We start from the raw sequence: 19,107 nt of genomic DNA on the forward strand, positions 1-19,107 counted from the left end.
TTTAAGATTTCTAAAACAAAAAGCTTTCCAAAGTCCATTTTTAAAGAAACACATGAACAAATACATAGATTTATAAGCGTTGAACATTTACAAGTGAATCTTGTCCGACTCGCTATAGGTACAAATATTACTGGATTGGACCACTGCTATGTGCATAAAATCCATTTGTGAATGCGGCCATGTGTTTGACTAAAGGAATTCTTGCTTACAACATGGGAAACATTTATGAATGTATTCATAGATTGAACAATTGGTACGTGTTTAAATACATACACGACCATTTAGCCTTTCTACTTGCAACTATGCGAATATAGTTATGGATTGAATCGCGTTAATTGTATGCATTCGTGAAGGCAATTTTAAATGCGAGTAAGGGTATTCTTTTAAAGGTTTCCCAAATAAATAAATGTTTGAATATCTTATTGATGTCTGTCTGATCTATAACATAACTATACGTAGAAGTATTTGCATATGTTAAACTTCAAGTAAATGTTCTACTACCATACAATAAAGCATGATATACGGATTCTTAGACAATAAGCAAGAAAAATAGTATAAAAGGCGGACAACATCGAACGTATGCTCCTAGAATGCTCATTTGTGCTTGGTGTTCTATGATCTGTTTGGAACTGAATTTGTGTTGACCTATTTAATATGTTGCGACATTATAGTGATGGAATCTTTAATGTATTGTCACACACATTAGTTTACGGTACATGGCGTTTGTTTTAATCTTTAAAGCATTCCGTCGTTTTGAAATACGACGACAGAGCAAATTATATACAGTTTTTAATTGTTCATGTACACATCTAATTTGAACGGGGTTGAAAATATACGTGTAAAGGACTTTCTAAATCACGTTCAATGACGACAGTTGTTGCTATAATATAATAAGCTATTCGCTTTATCTATTTAATAAAAGCGTATCTTGCGTTATAATATTTATCGAAGTCGGTCGGCGTTCTAGTTAGTTTCCATGAAGTGTATTTTTGATAACTCTTCATTCGAATGTTAATCACACAGCAATAGATATGATTGGATAATGAAACATTGTGTCGGCTACGTATCTTGGCTGACCAAAATCCACTAGATTGAAATAGCTTACATTGCTGAGCTCAAAATGATTAACGCTAAGACTCAAGCCAAGGGCAGAAATTACGTTAATTATATAATAAACCTGTATACAAAAAAATGGAATACCAATTTCATTTTGAAAGAGACGGATTGCTGATACATACATTTGATAATTTTATCAGATCATATCCGATTTTCGGTTCAGTTGTGAATATCATTTTAACCTGAGATAATGTTTGAACGTCCCAAAACTTGTTTAAATAAGCTGCGCTAATTGTCTTGTTCAAAATCAAAATCGAGATCTTAGAAACAAATTAAGTCGTAACAAACCGTAAAATATTTAATCTTATCGTGTTGTACAGTAGTTTTCGGATCGATATAAAACCAGGTGTCCACTTAAGCGATTGTCAACACAATTGACATGACGCCTTATCAGTGATCGCTCCGCCCACTTAATCACGTGGCTCAGCGGGAAGAAAACCTAGACAAGCTAACACCAAAATGGCTTCTTTGCCTATAGACTGCATATAGATTTACGCGATATTCCGGATGATTTTATGGACTTGTTTAACACCATATTACACTTGTAAAGGGGTTGATGCCATTTAGTTATTCTGCAAATGCAAAAAATATACGATTAAAGAGAACATCAGCTATTTATAACGGGTAAATCGGTACATTAAACACGCTCTCAAACGCTTGCGCGCTTACCGAAATCGAACCCGTTATTACGTGTAATGGTGATATTTGCAAAACATTAACACTTCACCGGTATTTACCCGTGTTATTAACAAAATTATTACCGAAACATTCCCCCTACCCGTGTATTTGACACGAAATAGCGCTTTATAACTGGGAATTCGGTGAAGTTTTACGCGCTTTCTGACGCCGGGTGGGTACCTCAATCCCACATGTTATTGCGTATAAAAGTGATATTAATCATATTAAACATTGCTTATGGGACATTCATCAATTACTATAATTTAAAGCGCAAAAACAACACAGTAAGTTTGGACATTGTCTTATATAAAATTAGCGTTGTACGAAATGGAATACGGTCAGGCTATTATAAATTAATAAGGCTACCAATATCAGACGCTCGCGCAGGTACCGACTTCCCCGAAGTTACCGCATTTATTGGTTAACTAATATCAGTAATAATAACTCTTTTACAATAGCATGTATCGATACGTCTTTATTAAAATAATAACAAAATGGTTTTCACTTGTTTCTGACACACACAGAAACGCGATTTTTAACGGGGATTTCGTAAAGTTACACGAATTGGGTACCAAAATTCTCAATTATTTTACATGCACACGTGACATAATACATACTTTATAATGCTTAGTTATTGCTTATATGGCATTTCAAGTTTGTGAAATAAATTTATGTTCTATAAAGGGGATCTCGGTAATTCTTGAAGCTTCCACTCGCTCTTGTCAAGACCGCATTGCCGCGTTGGAAATGGTATACATTTAATTCATCTAACTTATCTTTCTGGATACCAATTGTCAGAGTTGCATTAACCCTTTTTACACCGTTTTTGCCATGTTTCATTTCCGTTTTTAAATCCGAACAAAATAAACGAAACTCGTTTAAAAAAATGAGATCTAGGCATTCGAGCTCCTAGTGTGTATTAAAAACGTTTATTGGTGACACCACATGAGTGCAAATGTGTAGATACCGTTAATAAGATAATATATCACATGTCACCTTCAAATAACATGTATGATGTCAATTAAGTGCATTACTATCAGAGTAATAAAACACAGCATGAATTAGGCTTTATGCTGGGTTTTATTTCTCTTTCAGTAATGCAGATGAACCTCGCTTCTGACCTAGTAACTGATAAAACTATTTTAAAAAAAGTGAAATATTATGTGATAATCAGATCGATAACATAAACTATTTAAATCTGCTAGTATATCCGATAAAAATTATAATTGTCTTTGACAGTGTTGACGTTCAGTTGTTCGTGGTGACGACCGCATGTATTTATACATCTCTTACACTTCTCAAGATCTCTTTTCGGCTTTGGAAACGATATAAATTAAATGTCACAAACTAATCTTTCAGGATATGGATTGTCCGAGTTACATAATCCCCATTGACACCGTTTCACCATTTGTAATTGTTTTTTAAAGAGGAAAACAAAAGAAACTCGTTGGAATAAAAGTGAACCTAAACATGTAGCTTGTCTAGAAAATGGCGGACAGGTCGTTGCTAACGAGTGCGCCCGATTAATCGATCGCTGATTGGTGGATCAATTCTAGCGGGCGGAGCGATCATAGATAAGGCGTCATGTCAATTGAAATCTGGCCGTATCACGATCTTCCCCACGGTTGAAATCGTGGTCTTTATCATGCACTTGTCGTTGTGATACTATAAGATTTTATCAGTTGTTATCAGAGTTTGAAGTCAAGCTTGTCAATTGACATGACGCCTTATGAGTGATCGCTCCGCCCACTTAATCACGTGGCTCAGCGGGAAGAAAACCTAGACAAGCTAACACCAAAATGGCTTCTTTGCCTATAGACTGCTTATAGATTTACGCGATATTCCGGATGATTTTATGGACTTGTTTAACACCATATTACACTTGTAAAGGGGTTGATGCCATTTAGTTATTCTGCAAATGCAAAAAATATACGATTAAAGAGAACATCAGCTATTTATAACGGGTAAATCGGTACATTAAACACGCTCTCAAACGCTTGCGCGCTTACCGAAATCGAACCCGTTGTTACGTGTAATGGTGGTATTTGCAATAAATTAACACTTCACCGGTATTTACACGTACTATTAACAAAATTATTACCGAAACATTCCCCCCTTCCCGTGTATTTGACACGAAATAGCGCTTTATTACTGGGAATTCGGTGAAGTTTTACGCGCTTTCTGACGCCGGGTGGGTACCTCAATCCCACTTGTTATTGCGTATAAATGTGATATTAATCATATTAAACATTGATTATGGGACATTAATCGATCACTATAATTTAAGCGCAAAAACAACACAGTAAGTTTGGACATTGTCTGATATAAAATTAGCGTTGTACGAAATGGAATACGGTCAGGCTATTATAAATTAATAAGGCTACCAATATCAGACGCTCGCGCAGGTACCGACTTCCCCGAAGTTACCGCATTTATTGGTTAACTAATATCAGTAATAATAACTCTTTTACAATAGCATTTATCGATACGACTTTATTCAAATAATAACAAAATGGTTTTCACTTGTTTCTGACACACACAGAAACGCGATTTTTAACGGGGATTTCGCAAAGTTACACGAATTGGGCACCAAAATTCTCAATTATTTTACATGCACACGTGACATAATACATACTTAATAATGCTTAGTTATTGCTTATATGACATTTCAAGTTTGTGAAATAAATTAATGTTCTATAATGGGGATCTCGGTAATTCTTGAAGCTACCACTCGCTCTTGTCAAGACCGCATTGCCGCGTTGGAAATGGTATAAATTTAATTAATCTAACTTATCTTTCTGGATACCAAATGTCAGAGTTGCATTAACCCTTTTTACACCGTTTCTGCCATATTTCATTTCCGTTTTTTAATCCGAACAAAATAAACGATGTTCATTTGTTCTTTGGGACGACCGCATGCCTTTATCCATCTCTTACACTTCTCAAGATCTTTTTTCGGCTTTGGAAACGAAATAAATTCAATGTCACCAACTAATCTGTCAGGATATCGATTGTCCGAGTTACATAATCCCAATTGACACCGTTTAACCATTTTTAATCGTTTTTTAAAGAGGAAAACAAAAGAAACTCGTTGGAATAAAAGTGAACTTAAACATGTAGCTTGTCTAGAAAATGACGGACAGGTCGTTGCTAACGAGTGCGCCCGATTAATCGATCGCTGATTGGTGGATCAAGTCTAGTGGGCGGAGCGATCATATATAAGGCGTCATGTCAATTGTGTTTACCTTGTGTTACCCTGAGTTCAGGGATAAAAGATTAAGAATCAAGAAACATTTTTTCTGAATCCATTTCATCATACTATATCACAATATCTGAAGTTGTGAAGTCTTGCTGTACTGAAGTATACATCGAAGTAAGTATATAATCAGAATGTGGTTCCTATTTGACGTTTTCGCTGACTTAAAAGTCTCGTTCGTCCATCAAGAAGACAAACATAAATACTTTTATTTAAAAAATGCATTACAAACACGTCTTTTCGATCCGAACTCTGTGGTCAATATTAAGATGATAACTAAAAAGCAATATGCCATTCAAATTTAATCTAAAAATAGAAATGATCACTCGTGCGTAGAAACCAGTCTCGCCTTAAGGATGAGGTAGACTCGACATATTTTGAAGTATGGTTAAAATACAATATGGTCACATACTTCCCACTGAAGTAAAATGGCGTCCCGTTAACTCGTCCATTTCTATTCGGATGTATATAACTATACAGTAGTTTAGGTATATCACCGGTTTAACAGTGTGTAACGACATTAAGTCGTTGATATTACGTTTTTTATATAGAGGTGATTAAAACGCGCTAACAATTTGCGTCTTTCTTTGAAAGGTAGTGTTATGTTGTTGTGTAAATCAAGTAAGCTTTACATCATAGAATCAAAACTGGTTTAACAAAGTCAAATAGGTTTGATCGCCTTTGTTTGAGCAAGCTGGGTCTCAACATATATCCATGTTCAAAATGTCAAATATAACCCTAGCTACAACTTGAAGTGAAAGCTTTTTCTACGATGATATAGGACGCTTCTCATGTTTCAACACAAAGGCTCTCGATCTAGGATGACTGGAAAACTGGAAGGCTAGACGGAGTCCCAGATATATCAAGCATTTGCAAGTGATATTTACGTGCGGATCCATACTGTTGGGTTAGGGACTTTGTTTCGCAAATAAGGGTTTGCTAAGGGATGAATATTTGTGGGGATTAATCTATAACAATCCGGGTTTTGTAGGGATTTTTTAATCTCACAATCCACTCTAGGAGACTTCAGCAATTTTTTAGGCTGAAAACGGATTGTTTGGGATTGTTAGGGCTAAATAGGAATGCTAGCACTCTGCGCATGCGTACGGGTGAAAAGGCGGAGTTTATAATGCGAGCTACATTAAAGCAAAGATCTATAAATAAGCACAGATTGGAAACATCCATTCGGACCAAAATAAAGTATCGTGGCGAACACGAGATCTATACCACGTGCCATCAATCAGTCGCTAATCTCCCTCTGTTATCTGGCGTTATCAAGCGCTACGGCGGCGTGTCACCCGCCTGTTCAAATAAACAACATTTCATCACTTCGCACAATAGAACTGATAACATGTGATACATGTTAAAAAGTTTCGATATTTAGAGTAGCTTTGATAAATTCAACGCGATTTAAAAATTAAACTTAACAGATTTGAAAAAAGTGTGTCTGATCCAAGAAAACTGTCTTCATTTTAACTTGAATAGCCTCGGAGATATTCATTAGCGCATCTTTATAAATTTCCAGCCAGATGCAGACTTTCTAAGGTATCAACAATACTTAATAATAGTTTTTTAGGTCAAGCACACCTTTCAATTGCCTAAAACTTAATTATTTCTATTTAGTAATAATGAATAAAGTATAAGTAAATAGGTGATATCAAATTCTTCAGTCTCTAACTTAATGATTTTGACATTAATATTTTCGCGGGTAACACTTCTAAGATAGATTTCATGCAGAGTAAGACTACATGTATTTTAAAGTATATATCTGCCTTTGCCTAAAACATTATTGTTTTTTAAATACCTCTTAAGTACGTATCATTTAATATGTATTTATAAAAATGTACAAGACTAAGAAAACTGTCTTCATTTTAACTTGAATAGCCTCGGAGATATTCATTAGCGCATCTGTGTAACTTTCCAGTCCTATGCAGACTTTCTTATTGAAAAGAACATTTCCGCCTTTGCCTAAAATTTAATTATTTCTTTATTAGGATTTATCAGGTACGTATCATTTTTAAAGGCCAAATACACAATTCAAGACTAATTTTTTGTTTGTTTTTTAACGCGAACAGTCTTGGAGATATTCATCAGCGAATCTTTGTAAAATTTCTGACCGATGCAGATTTTTGCATTAAACGATACATGTCCAACTTTGCCCTCAGATTTACTATTTTTAAATTAACATTTCATGTTTAAATATCATTTTAGAGGTAAAATAAAAAAGGTATAACCGAAAAAATACTGCAATGCTAGCATTTCCGATCGCCAAAATCGCCAATATCGATTGAATCTTTTAGCTGGCGATTTAAGTTGAACATTTAAAAGAAATGCCGATTTAAAACAAAATCAAGTTTTCTCTATAAGTGTATCAATATTACCTACTTTAAAAGAGCACTTTGTACACTATTTATGCGCGAAATCGCAATTAAAGCCACATGGGGTAATATATAATCGACTTATAAGAGATAGCATGACGTTCTAGCGAATATTCAATCCCCATTACAGAGTCATGTATGCTGACACAAATGCGTCACGAGAAATTCTCAGGTAGCTTTAAAGTCGCCGAACTATGATCACCGTTCAATCGGTTCCAAGCATGCTAATGAGAGCGGGGTTAACTGGCGACTTTTATTTTTGATTAACGTAAGTAAACCGGTAGCCGGTATATTAAACAGTACATTACAGACGATGTCGGGCATTATCATCACACATTATCTCTGTAAACAATTTTTGTAAAGATACTGTTAAACAATTGACTTTAATTTAAATGCAAATTGTGAGCAATTAATTACTTATGGTAAGTAAATTTTGAAAAGAATAACATTAAACAATTTAACGCGGTAGCAAATTTATTCAAGTACATGGATAGAACTGATTTATACCGTTTTTACAGCCACGTGATAATATTTGCTGCTACAGTTGATTTGTACGCATAAAATATACAGGGTTTTCCATTCAATATACATATACGCCATGTAAAACCCGTTTTGTAATAAGAGCGCGAAATTTTGCTGTCGTCTTTTAAGTTGTACGCATGGAAAGCGTGACCATGCGCTGTTAATAAATAAAGACGCGACGCGCAAATCAATACATGTTAGATTTTATCATGATTTTTTAAATCGAAATTTATGTATACAATAGAAAGTATTGACACATTGAAACTTAAGAAAAACATACGTCAAATTACGACTAACACATTGCAGTAAATGTACTTGTAAAGAGCCGAAACGCACCAAACTACGTTGTTTGACAGGTACGTTGGTACAAAAGTATTGGTGAAGCGAGTGTGGGGTTGTGCGGGCGTAGAGGAATTACCCGATACTGTATATACTTGAACATTAATTTAAAATAAAAACAGATGAAATGAAGCATTTAATTGAATTCCAAAGGAAAAATTGTTAATTTGTATATAAATGTTGTTTGCTTGATAATTTAATACAATGCTCGTTGATGCCAATACATTTTTGATAATGATTATGGTGTACATTCGTTTCTAGTCACACACACAAAGAGACAGGCACACTCATATGGAGTGCTCACAATCCTATGATGTGGGATGTCATCGAAATGCCGAAGTTGGCTATTACATGTACCTATTTTTCCTTAGCGCAAACCTTACCAATTTACCTCTTTTCAACTGAATATCGACTGAACTACTTCATTTAAATTGAAACTCAATTTACATGAAGTTGTTCAAAAGATATTTAGTAGAGAAACTTTGATAATTTGAGGCCGTGCCACATCTTTTTATTAACAGTTCATATATGCCTTCGTCATAAACTGTATTTTTTAATTATGTTTCTTAATCAAGTATCATGTTAAAGTTAATATAAAAACTAAAGGCTGAAATAAAATTGATTAATTTATTTGTAACTGTTCCTGCGATGTTCTCTTACCTAAACTGATCTACTTCTTTTTTAAGGGAGACAATGTGACCATTGGGGATGAAGAGCGTTTACTGGTATGCCTGTGACCCCGTGCGCATGCCGACCATGTGTAAATAAGATTATCACGATAAGATGCGTCATCTTTTTCATTTAACTGAAATATCGGTTGCTGAATCGATGGGAATTCGCGATGACACGAATCTGTGTTAATTGTTATATATTGTCTGTGTAGCAGGGTGCATTTTACATATAATCCTAGTTGTACCATTTAAAAACACGCACGTAAAAAAAAGTTGTTGAGTTTACAAATGACGTGTTTTATAGGCTATGCACTATGTTGAATGCAGTATAATATTTTTAATTTGAGTATGCAGGGCACCGACACAAGTAAATACTACATCTAAAAATAGTTGTTCACAACCCGCCTACTCGTTCACAACACTGATAAACTCCGCCTTTCAATCTCAATTCATCCCTGAAATCGACTGAGCATGCGTAGAGGTTAATTTTACTTTATCCAGTTTCACAATACTACCACTGTTGCTATTTTTAGATATCACGTGACGCGGCTTATTTCAGAACGAGGCTGAACGTGTATCTGTCTTTAGCGGAGAATATCGATGATTTTATATCTGTTGATTGTTATTGTTAACTTTCGGAAGTTTCATGAGCATTGACACGGGTTACAATAACGTCAAACAGATGCATACAGACATATGTTTAGTAAATAAATGTATAAGTATTTATAATATAAAAATTAATCATTCTAAATAATAATTAAACGAAATAACTATTTTGTACCATTAGTGTACCTTTATAGACGTATGTCTTTTTTTTATAAAAATACTAGTTACCCATTACCATCAGAGTAAGTGTTTTGCAGATGATTACACAAAACAAAGATAAACAATAGCCGTCTCATACAATACAAAGATTTATATAACTATAATTCTCAAAGGTATGATGTATGGGTGTTTTATTTTGAATGAACGATCGAACGTGTAAGAGGTGGGTTGATTAACCATAAGAAAAAGCACTATAAAAGGCGAAGTACATGACACTATTCAAATGTTATGTTAATTTTGTTTTTATTTAAATAAATGATTTTTTACAGTGAATGACAATAGTAAAGAATTCTATAGATAAGTGAAAACAAAACACGGATGTGGTGCAGACTGAACTGTCCATGCATGCATATTTATAACTCTTTATACGTAATTATAAGTGACAAATCAATATAATAAATCTCTAATCTTGGTATTTTTCGGAAACATTATTCAACCCCGTTGTGGTCAACGATAATGCTTGTTTTTTTCCGTACACTCTTTATAGGACTAGGCCCTAATTAATGACGGAGTTTACTTTTACAGGTACCCGCTATATACGTTAAATGTTTAGCATTACAATTTTATTCTATTTAAAACGCATTGTTATAAAGCGCTTTAATAGGTATCCGGACTTTCGTTCCCACGGACAATCGTTTTTACGCTAATTTTGACAAAGCAGACATTCGTTCCTATATTGTTTTGACTACCAGGACATTCGTTCTAACTTTACTTTGACATCCAGGACTATTGTTCTTACATTATTTTGACAGTCCGAATATTCGTTCCTACATAATTTTCACGATCCGCACATTCGCTTCTACATAATGTTTACATCCGGACATTATTTCATACAATTAAAGGAAATGCATTGACTGTGAAAATAATATGTACATGTATATATAGTTATGGGCCATTCCTTCAATTTCAATTCCAACATGGAACTTTTAGCGAACGAACGCGGTCAGCCTGTGTTATACTTCGAGAGTCACTCGCACGCCAAGAAACACACATTTAAGTCTGCGATACGGGACCATTCAGTTAAAGTCTCCCCGATGTCCGCAAGATTTTATGGCAAGTGAAGTGCACATTAATGTCTTAAACCACGGTCTATCAGTTAACTATATAGTTAAGAGACTTAGAACCCGGGTTCAAAGTGCCGTTTGCACATAAATTCCTTAAACCCGGGTTCAAGACTTTGAACCGCGGTTCAAAGTGTATCTAAAAATAAATACTAATCTGTTATCCGAGACAAACAATCAGCGGAGCTTAAACCACAATTAGAAGGTTAATGCCGCGACGTCATTGGTCATCTCTTAACTATAAGATTAAGAGACTTTGAACTGCGGTTCAAAGTCTTCAACTGCGGTTAAGAGGCGCGGAATGAACATTAATTATTTAACAGTTAATTATATAGTTAAGAAACTTTGAACCCGAGTTCAAAGTGCCGTTTGCACATTAATTCCTTATTGGTCCTCTCTATAGGGTTACGAGACTTTGAACTGCGGTTCCAAGTCTTAAACTTCTGTTTAAAGTCTTAAACTGCGGTTCAAAGTCTTAAACTGGGTTAAGACGCGCGGAATGCACATTGATTATTAAACAGTTAACTATAGGGTTAAGAGACTTTGAACCCGAGTTCAAATTGGCGTTTGCACATTTATTCCTTAAACCCGAGTTTAAGAGTTTAAACCACGGTTCAAAGTGTGTCTAAAAATAGATACAAATCTCTCATCTACATAATTCAGAGACAACCAACCAGCGGAGCTTAAACCACAATTAGAAGGCAAATGTCACGATTTCATTGGTCGTTTGTTAACTAAAGAGTTAAGAAACTTTTGAACCGCGGTTCAAAGTCTTGAACCCGGGTTTAAGGAATTAATGTGCAAACGGCACTTCGAACCCGGGTTCAAAGTCTCTTAACTATATAGTTAACTGTTAAACCGTGGTTTAAGACGATGATGTGCACTTCGCTTGCCAAAAGATTTCGCGAATTACAGATATAAGTGTAAGTCGATATATTTGAATAATTTTGAACGTTATCATGCTCATGCTCAAGAAAAATTCTTTACACTGGATACAAATATGATAAAAATAGCACACTTTTTTAATAATGACAAATTCAAATACCGGTTAAAAATTGCTCAGAGTGTCATATTATTTTGGATAAAATGTGATCACAATGACCAGGATAGCGATAACGTAAGAACCAATGTCCGGGTTGTCAAAATAATGTAGGAAGTAGTGTCCGGATAGTCAAGATAACGAACGAACGATTATCCGTGTTCTCAACATCAACAGGGACCTATACAAACAAAGTCCCTGAAATAACGTAGGAGCGAATGCCCGTCATTCACTTTATAATAATGATTTAACAGGCTATATAATATCTATACAGTATTTAGTTTCTGACAATCTGTTTGGAAAAATTACTTTCAATTTGAGTATTTGGCGTTAAATTAGTCATAGAAATGACTACGCAATACTTCTACCAGGAGAAGACATGTAGGTATGTTTCATTTTGTTTATTGACCAGACATCTGCTACGCGTGGTTTATGACAACTTGTTGTTATTTAGTATTTGACGGTACAGTATCTGATCACAAAGAGATGGGTCTGTGCTGAACACATGGGCAATAAAACCACAGATCTATCAATAGACACGATTATTGATCGATCTTTGAAAAAACTGTTCAAAATAAGAGTGTCAAACTGTGTGCAAACACTTGAATAAAACAACTACTTTAATCAATAACATTAATTTAATGCATTCACACTTAAACTGGAAATATTATATTACTTTTTTATATTTTATATTACTGCTTATTCTGACAATGTCCACTTGTGTTGACAATATATTATAACGTCGCCGAATTAAAAAAAATAATGAATGATTGAAATAATATGCGGTATTGCGTGGCACTATTAGCAATGGATACACGTTCAGCCACGTTCTTGAATTATGCGAGTCACGTGACTTCGCCCTCTTATCAATTTTGGCTTATTGTGAATGCACAGAGATTGAACCCTTTAATGGATGAATTACGCAGTTTTGTATAGCTTAAAACCCGCTAGAAAAGGTTGACTACAGATGAATTCGGATAAAAGTCGGTGAAAACGAATACATCGCTAAAACACGGCTGTATGAGAGTTACTTTTGTCGAGGTTCTTAAGAGATTAATACCGGAACAAAATCCCTAACCCCACTATAAAACAATGTTATCACAGTCCGACTTTGATCCAATAAGACTTCTATATGAGTTAATTGTAGCTTCAGATCCTCAATAAGTATGAGAACGAACGTTTTTTACATTTGGTGATTCAAGATACTTGGTTTTCAATTGCTTAATGAATGGAAAATAATAATTGTTTTTTTTATCAAATATTATTTCACGGAACTTTGAAACCACATGTACTATGGGACCTGCAATATATATGTTTTGTCTTTGTGAAATTTCTTTAGCGAATAGAAATGAACAAATTGAGTGTTTTATTTTGACAATGAGAAGCCATTTTCAGCAGTTCATTTTCCAATTGCTTTTGTAATTGGCGTTCAATAGTTCACAGAGTTTTTAGCGATAACAAAATCAAATAATCAGAAAATCATCAACATATAATAAGCAAACAAATAGTATAAACCATTGTCCATCATATTGTAAACTTATCATAGGCGTTAAACAATTGAGTTGTTAACGTAAGACAAGCGTTTATCTCCTACACAGTGTTCAAGGATTACAGTTAACAGTTTTGGGGTATTTTGTTATTGATAAACTTATCGCTCGCCTTTATTTGTTTTGGTCGTTTAACAGTTTGATATTTATTAAAGGCCTCCAAACAAACTCAAATACACTTAAACAGTTGACAAAAAAATTTCGCAAAATACTGAGAAAATTGGAAAATTACATGAGAAAGCAGCATATAAATATAATGGTATTGATAGGATATGAAAAACGTACATTATCCTAATTGTATGAGGCATTTTTAATTGGTCAATTGAACTTTTTCTATTTTATTAATTGAAAAATTGTCTTCGCAACGTGCATTACACACACATTTTCGTATTATAAGGATCATGTGCGTCATTAATATATTTATTTCAAAGATACCAACATTATGTTTACAGTTCATTGAAATCTGACATGTCAACACAATTTCCTTTCAGCAACATTTAATAAGGGCGTTTTTCTCTAAACAAGCAGTGCCTTTATGCAACAAAACGTAATAATTGTAAATTGAATAGTCGTTATCACATGCAAATGTTAAACAATTGAAACACGTACTAGAAAAAAATATCGATTGTTCCAAATTAGCAACACACATTTATCACGCTCACTTTATAGATAGTGTAATCCCGTACAAAACTATTTATGCATATTTTAGGTTACCGCCCCCTCTTGATTTTGCAATAGCAATTTCATGTTTGCGACCACAAACGACAGTATCATACTCGTCCATGATATCTTTGGAACATATGGTTTCAGCAAGTTTCGTGATGTTAGGGGTAAAATAAATAAACGTGCCCTCTTGAATGTTCTAAGTCAAGTTGTCGGTTTATTTAGCCATTATGATAAACTTCTAGTCTTTAAGAGTTTTTATCGCAATAAACGAAAGTCGAATCCCCCTGCAACCAACTCCCGATAATTTTCTTTTAACGTAACCGAATGTGACATAAATTTGATAAAAAAAAAATTGAATACATGTTTCACGATATTTGAGCTTCAAATCTATAGATTTCACAGGCTTTTATATAGCCATATATACAAAACTGCCCCGCCTCCTAGCGTCTATTAATGGAACGGAATTATTTTATAACCATTTCGAGATGTCAAAAAACACAAAGGTCGCCGTGGTGTAATGAATATGGTGTCCGCCTTGCGACCGGGAGGTCACGGGTTCGATCCCCACCGTGGGAGCGTTCTTTAGATCTCCCCCAAAGACACCAAGTACTGGTTCTAGGCCCAGGAAACGGACTCGAGAGCGTTTATATAAGCCGAAGGCTTTCGAAGCAATCGAGCTAAAATAAATAGGTTTAAACTAAACTAAAAAACACAAATAATGTGAACAAGTTAATGCAGGTTGGGCAAGACATAGCCTTCCACATTTGCCTCGAAGGTTTTCTTGCATTTGACGCTGTGATGTAGTTTCTAATCCTACATAACGTAGTACCTCTCTTATATGTAATGAATATGGCCTGTGAATGAATGTTCACATGGTAAATGTGAACGAGAACTAAGAACGGCGTACGACGGAAGACCGGTGATCATACCATGTGAAATAGAATACGGACACCAAAATATGTTCTGTGAAATTATTTTGAAATCCAGTCAGTGGTTTACGACGAAAGCTGTGCAAAATATTTAGCCTTTCTACTGGCAAGCAGAGTTACTTTTGAAATATAATATCATCCTAATCAATTTTAAGTCTATACCATGACAATTGATAAATGAGAGACGAACTGAAAGGAATATCTGACATTTGAGAAATAGCTACTAAGTTTCGTAATCGATTATGTTCCACTTTCGATACGCGCTCATTTTCGGAAAATCATACTTTAAATAGCGAACGCTCTGCATATAATGGTTGATCACGCTACTGGTGAATGTGTGTACACGCGTATTATCCGAATCGCCAAGGTAATTCTATAAACTGAACTTAGTGTACCAATAATGATTCACTTAAAGTGTACCAATAATGATTCACTTAAAGCCTCTGACCGTGAAATGAAATACATGTTAATCAATACATATAGATGCGCGTTGAAAGTGTGCAAAATTGTCATTAAATCTATAGCCTAGTTAGCAAGTAATTTATTATTTTACAAACGGTATCGCTTTTAAAAGCCTGTCTGTCTGTCTGTCTGATTATTTTTAAGTTTTTAAGCACAAAAAGACGGATTTCTACCTTGTAACCACCAGATATATTCTAATTGGCAAAGATATAATAAAATCTAAAGCCTAGTTAGCAGGTAATTTATTATTTTTTCAAACGGTACCGCTTTTAAAACCAAAAGTAGGATATATAGACGTATACGTCCATTTCGACAAACGCGATTATTTTTAAGTTTTAAAGCTCAAAAAGATGGATTTCTACCTTGTAATCACCAGGTATAGTCTAATTGACATAGATAAAATATGTTTCTTACTTATACTTAAATTTACTATGCCAAATAAGCTATGTGGCTTTAAGTATGAACGTAAATAACCAGAAAATACAATAATAACTTAACTCACTTTTTAAAAGCCTTATTTCTAAAGTGTTTTAGTAGATTTGCAGCAAATAATTAAGCTAACGTAATTTATTTAATTTTAAAGCGTGAACGATTAAACCTTTCTCTGATAATCAAAACACAAATGTCATACTAATCTCCGATGGCAACTTTTTTTTACAAAGGTACTTACATGAAAGTGTGTTTAGCAGCTTGACAAAGCACCTAATACAACAAAGTTGTGCGCACGAATGCTTCTTCCTTGTATAATATCATGATTGATATGTCACTGTTTATCTATCTATCTCTCTCTCTATATATATCTAATCTGTAAGAGGGCGTTGAGTCACATGACATTGTTTATCGAATCATTGCACTGAACAGGTTTTTAGAGGTCAAATCATTTACATAATAGATGCTCATATATATTAGGTTCATCTAAATAAAATTTAACATGATCGAACATTATGACAAAATAGTACAATTATCCAAATGATGAGTATAAATAAAATGGGATGGAACCAACTTTAATTATTGTATTGATATCTTTATTCCTATTACCGAGCTTAAACGTTGAAGTCAGTATTCTTCAAAAATAATTCAAACGATACGCAAGTCTTTGATAGCAATTCTTTCAAATAAATTTTAAGATATATTCTATCTTAATACGCAAACATGTTTTCCGAAACGAACAGACGACAATATACACTCGCATTGATGCATGAAACCTTCGATACGTTAATGAATCAATTAATGAAAGCAGACACCGTTACGTGGATTGATGCATTCATTAATTCAACCACTGAGAAGTGTAGGAATGCATTTATAAACACAAATATCGATAATTTTTATTAATGAATTGATGAATACGATAAGTGTATGAATGCATTCATGAGTGCCACCTTCAATAATTCTATGAATGCATTCATGAATGCAACCATAGACACAATTATGAATGCATTCGCGAATGCAACCATAGACACAATTATGAATGCATTTGTGAATGAAACCATAGACACAGTTATGAATGCATTCGTGAATGCAACCATATACACATTTATGAATGCATTCATGAATGCAACCATCGGCACTTTTATGAATGCATTTATGTATGCAACCATAGACACTTGTATGAACGCATTCATGACTGCAACCATAAGTACGTGTATAAATGCATTATTTAATGTAGCCACCTATACATTTATGAATGCAATCAGGACATACCGCCTTATGCATTCACTCTTGACGCTGATCATCACATTATATTTGTATGAATATATTTGGTGATACTTAATAATCAATATTTTGTTTTACTGGTAGAGCGACAGCCACCAGAATGAAGATGGTCGGATATTTGTAAAACTTCTCATCTGATTGCACGGTAAAGAGACCCAACGTTCTAACTCTTTTTGATGGCACGATACTTGTTAATTGAAATAATTTTTAGTATCGATGCATGATTTGTAACCCATGATTATAATATTTCAAGGAATTCATGTCTCAAACGTTTTTTTATAAGCTGAGTTCATTTCGTTTAAAAGAAGATTGTCGACCCCATACGATACATCCGAATAGAGATGGACTTTGTTCAAAAATAAGGTATACTTATTATTAACTGTAATTCGATTTTTTTAAATATCAGCGTCATAGAATTGACATTTACATTTAACTTAAATGCTTTGGGTGAACACTTGTTTCACTTAATCTGCTCTGAATTTTATATCAGTTGAACTTGATTACCGAAGTTATTTTTATGTAAAAAGTAGTTGAATTACATTCATATTTAACCATGAGTGTATCATCGACGAAATGTATAATTTTCATATTTAAGCACTTTTTTATGTATGTTTATGTGACTTATCATTTCATTTGAGTCTATTTTATATTGTGTAAAATCAAAATGATAATATCACATTCGACATGGAATCAAAATGTAAATAACTTTGCAAAAGGATATTATCATTTGATAGGGTACCTTCTGCTTATATAAATGCTTGAGTATAAAGAGAGCTTCAATTAAATGGTTTAAGTCACACAACAATCAAGATGGAATGTAAAGACAATTGTTTGGCAATGGCTTTAATTTTTGACTCACTCCCTCAGTTACGCTAAACGTATTAATAAATAAAAGGAATGTATTCACTTAATTCAGGCTTTGTTGTAATGGGGATTCTTAATGCTAGTTGACAGTTCATTCTTGCATATGCCAAGTATTCATTGGTAAAATATATATGATGAGTGTATTGACCATCATCTTTAGACCTGGTTAATCCAAAATTATATTACATTTTATTTATATTCGACTTTCGCATGAGCTTGTTGAATGCATGCACAATGTATTGCAATTAAATAATAAACATAACTGATTATCATCCTATATTTATTATTGTAAATTATTAAACAAAACTACCAATTAATGTTCCTTTTTCTGTTTCAACTGGTACGGATACAGATTATTGTTAACAACTTAATAAAGGAGACCATTCGAAAAACCGGAATGCACTTGTTTATACTTCTTAAAACACTTCCAATTCTAATTCCTTATGCTAGTGTTTTACTGCCATAGTTTCCCTTACACGTCGAAAAGATTAGGTCCGGATAGTCTCTTCATCGTACATACCCAACAGTTAAAGACCTTTCGATAAAACGAAAGAAAACCTTAAAATATGGCAATAATTATTACCGTTGGAAATTATTTGAAAATGAATACGCGTGCATTCATAATTTCATTTTGTAAATGCGTGTTCAAGTTTGTATTTCGAATCGCGAAGTATGAGTAGTATGTCGGTGACAAACGATAGCAAAAACTATTCGATGTCACTGATCAGTCGTGATTAGTAAGTATATCTGCTTAAATAAACCAGTAACGTTGGATCACAAAATACATAAGATCCTTAATAATTGCCATTCATCGGATACTTCTAATCCCACTAGAATTAAGTTCTTTCTTGTCATGTTATCTTACTACGGAATCCGGATAGGGCAAAGTTGATTGTCGCGTGTCGACCTTCGAGGTCGACGCACGACATTCAAACGACATTCAAGCGACACACGATATGACACTCGACATTTGAAGTCGACATGCGACAATCATGCGAAAATCAAGATTTGAGTGTCGCATATCGCGCTGGGTTTGAGAAA

At 34.1% G+C, this 19,107-nt stretch overlaps 1 protein-coding gene across 5 annotated transcripts in view; it reads right to left on the bottom strand.

The window, feature by feature from the left end:
• The window catches only part of LOC127833710 (E3 ubiquitin-protein ligase rnf213-alpha-like), a 237,314-nt gene that overhangs the window by 113,936 nt on the left and 104,271 nt on the right, over window positions 1-19,107 (bottom strand). The window contains exon 1 of one of the 5 annotated variants that reach the window (XM_052359131.1): window positions 16,160-16,247. The exons of the other annotated variants lie outside the window; for them this stretch is intronic. The gene's annotated coding sequence lies outside the window, so the exon portion shown is untranslated. Of the gene's footprint in view, window positions 1-16,159; window positions 16,248-19,107 lie in introns of those variants that run through there. 5 annotated transcript variants of the gene reach the window in all.

The sequence above is a fragment of the Dreissena polymorpha genome, chromosome 6 (assembly GCF_020536995.1).
Source record: "Dreissena polymorpha isolate Duluth1 chromosome 6, UMN_Dpol_1.0, whole genome shotgun sequence".
Lineage (NCBI taxonomy): Eukaryota > Metazoa > Mollusca > Bivalvia > Myida > Dreissenidae > Dreissena > Dreissena polymorpha.